Consider the following 3,421-nt stretch of genomic DNA (forward strand, 5'->3'; position numbering starts at 1 on the left):
GCGGATCTGCATCGGCGATCTCGTGGTTTTGTCACGGATTGGTTCCGATCAAAGACGGTGATAAGCGTGCAGGATCCATCTCGGCGGCTCTCGCGGTTTGGCGAGGTGGGGTGGGAGTCCTCCTCCCAGGCTCCAGTGGTGGCACATTCAGGCAGTGGCCGGTGTGCCAGGGCTCCTACGGTGGCACTGCTGTTGCGGTTGGTCGCCGGATCTAGGCGGCTAGATCTGGAGCTTTGAAGGCGGTCGAGACAGTGCACAGGTTGTCGGGTGGATTTCTTGGGACGGATCTGAGTGAAAACTTGGTCTTCGGCCGTTGGACGGAGCCGGTGATGACGATGCCCTTATCATCGTTTCCTTCATGAAGGCATCATCGAGATACAAATCCCAAACCCACCCAATACCTCCGAGGGAAACCCTAGATCAGTTGATCGGATGACGGCGGCATTCATGTGTCGTTACCCCCTTGGGGGCGGCATTCTTGGAGATGCACTCGGGCTCGAGGGACCAACGGATGGCTTCTTCGGTGGAGCGGTGTTTCTCTCTACATATTCATGGCGGCGGCTCTTGGCGGCATGGAGCAGCTGAGGCTTAGAGTCAGATGTGTGGTGATGGACACGCGCAGGAGGTCGACGCTGTCTGGCGTCGTGGTGGCGTCGGCGGCAGCTAAACCGGGCAAGGTTGATACAGCAGTACAGCTCTGAAGATGGATTGGCGGCAAGTGGCTGCGGCGGCCTCATACCCGGCATGCGTCCTGGTTGAGGAGCACGCCGGACTGGTGGGTGCCCATACCCGGCAGACGTCCTGATTGGGACCTCAGGTCTTAGATGTTAGGTCTGGCCGCGATGTCTGTTTGGTATTAGGCCCAGGCTATCAGCGCCCCTTCATCATTTGGATAGGTGTAGCGACAGTTGTTACTTAGACGGTGGCTTTAGTCTTACTATTGTATGACTTTGTAAGGTCTTGTGAGAATAATTAATAAAGTGGCCGCATGCATTGCCCAGATGCAGAGGCCGGGGGTCCTCCTCCTTTTCTAAAAAAAAAAGAACCAAGAGATGAATAAAATAAAGCAAAGTCCAATTCCTCAGCCCAAAAACAGATTAGTTGGCAAATCATTCGATGATCTCAAGTTTTCCATCACTTAGCTAAGGATTCAACCTACACTAAAAGTAATATGAGGATTGGCGAGTGATGGAGCTGCAGAATGTGTTTCCGCAGTAATCCCAAGAAATACAAGGAACAAATTAGAACTGCAGTTAATTCATGGGCTTCAAGAATAGAACCCAGGGAGCTCACTTTCATACCCTGTTCTGACCCTGGACCCAGTTCAAGATACTAAGAAGAACCAAGCTCGACTTGCCGTCATTAAGCAAATCGAAAACCATTTTTCTGCCCAGTGCATGACAATGCAAATTAACTAAAGCTTAAAGAGACAACAATGGGCAGTAGTAAGTTCAATGGTCTAATTGCCGGAGCTGGATTCAAAATTTTGCAAAAATTGGGCCAACATTTAGCACCACTTGAAATTAAGGACCAGATTGCATGGCTAAGTAGTAAGACAGCAAGCGGTAGTTCGACTGAAGGTGATCTAACCTAGGAACAAGCTGTTTCTTAACTATTACAAGGCAAGGCATATCCAATATGACAAAGCAGATGACTAGAGTGTAATTAGAAGCAATTACTTAGCGAAAGCATAACCTTGTTGGTCGGTCATCGACATCCCCAGAGTTGAACGAAGATCTGATGGCGCCTTATGGGATCTGTTGCAAGGCCAGCTGAGAGTCCGGGATGTTGATGGTGTAGCTGGAGAGTAGGTGGATGATCGTCAAAGGACGGTCAGCAACGAGGACAAATTTCTTGTCCTGCTTCACGAAATCGGCAGCTTCAGAGATCCTCTCTACTTTCCTGTCCTTGTTGTTGCACTTGAAGATATGAGCGGACGAACCCAATTGTTCAGTGAAGTAGATGCAGTTTGCCTCAATGCCTGGGAACTTATCAGCATCGACAGCCAGGCACCTCTGATGACCCATGAAAATGGCATAGTTGTTGATGGTGTCCAAAGCCACAAGCTTACCTAACTCGATGTCTGCTTTAAAAACCAAGATCAATCCCTCTACACTCCGGACGAGCAGCGTTTCGGTAGCCAAACCCACCGGAAAACAAAGATCGTTTGGATGTGGAGACATGAGCGAACAACATAACCGAGCAATCATGGCGTGACCTATAGTGTCTGAGTAGACACCGCCTACGACCGCCTTACGGAGGCGGCCATAAGCTACTTGCGGAACCTCGTGGACTACGAAACTCTCACTGTCGGGGTAAGCAGTGTAAGTCTTGTGAGATGAGTCACTGAACAAGGTGAGCCCGAGCGCAGAGCGGGCAAGGGTGACGACAACAGCGGATCCCACCTCGGGGGGCACAGGCGCCACGAAACAGATGACGATACCCGTGAGAGGGTTGAGGATGCTGGCCGCGTGAGGAGGGCTTTTGTCCGCCAGAACCAAGTAGCCATTGCGAGTGGTAGCTACGACATAGTGGTCGCTAAGCAGCGGGAGATTCCTATGGAGGAAGCGTCCGCGTGAGTGTTCAGAAGGAGAAACTTCCCTTCGCTCTGGAAGTGCTCGTCGAGGATGATCCATCGGCGCGGGCGGAAGCGAGGGTCGGAGGTGTTGCTCATGGGGTCATCGGTGGCGGCGCGCCAGCTGGGATTCACGGCACGGAAGTGAATATAGCAGTCGAGGTCACTGGTGGACAGTAGGGAGTCGGCGACGCGGCGAACAAGGTCAGGCGGAAGCGTGGACCATTTGGACCAGTCTTCCGCTATCATGGACGGAACCACCGGCGTGGCTTGGGGGAAACTCGGGTCTTCATTCACCTTTTTGGCCGGCGGAAGAAGAGCAGGGTTGCCCAATGGCGGCAGAATGTCACCGGGCGCGGCCGCCATTGCCGCGGGCACCAGTTCGTGCGACATTAATGTGCCTCTTCTAGTCTAGTTACAAAACCCCAATGCCTGCCTCTAATCCTCCCTGTGAACAAAAGGCGCAAATTTGTAAATAAAACTGAAAATTATCACAGAATCGCACAATAAAGGAAGAACCAGACCAGGATTAAGTTACCAAATCTACATACAGTAGATGAGATACAAACGGAGGAGGATAGCAACCGAATGGATAGGGGGAGGAGGGAGAAGCCGAGAAGCTATGGTGCCTGCCTGCCTTCTGGAAGACGAGAAGCTACAGCACGGCAGTTCAGTTGAATTCAGGGGTTGTGTGGATGAAGTCTTGACCTCATGCTACAAAATCCAACGCCTAAGAATGGTGCCTGAGTCAGACAGCTTTTGTGGAAGTCAACCAAACTGTGCGCCCAAACTAGTATAGTAGTACTAGTACAAACCAGTCCACCAATTATTGGTCCGGTTTGAAAA

The 3,421-nt window shown here is 51.4% G+C and overlaps 1 pseudogene; it reads right to left on the minus strand.

Moving 5' to 3' along the window:
* Positions 1-1,748: 1,748 nt before the first annotated feature.
* Positions 1,749-2,941, minus strand: LOC123076521 (uncharacterized; annotated as a pseudogene).
* Positions 2,942-3,421: the final 480 nt, after the last annotated feature.

This window comes from Triticum aestivum, chromosome 3D, assembly GCF_018294505.1.
Source record: "Triticum aestivum cultivar Chinese Spring chromosome 3D, IWGSC CS RefSeq v2.1, whole genome shotgun sequence".
NCBI lineage: Eukaryota > Viridiplantae > Streptophyta > Magnoliopsida > Poales > Poaceae > Triticum > Triticum aestivum.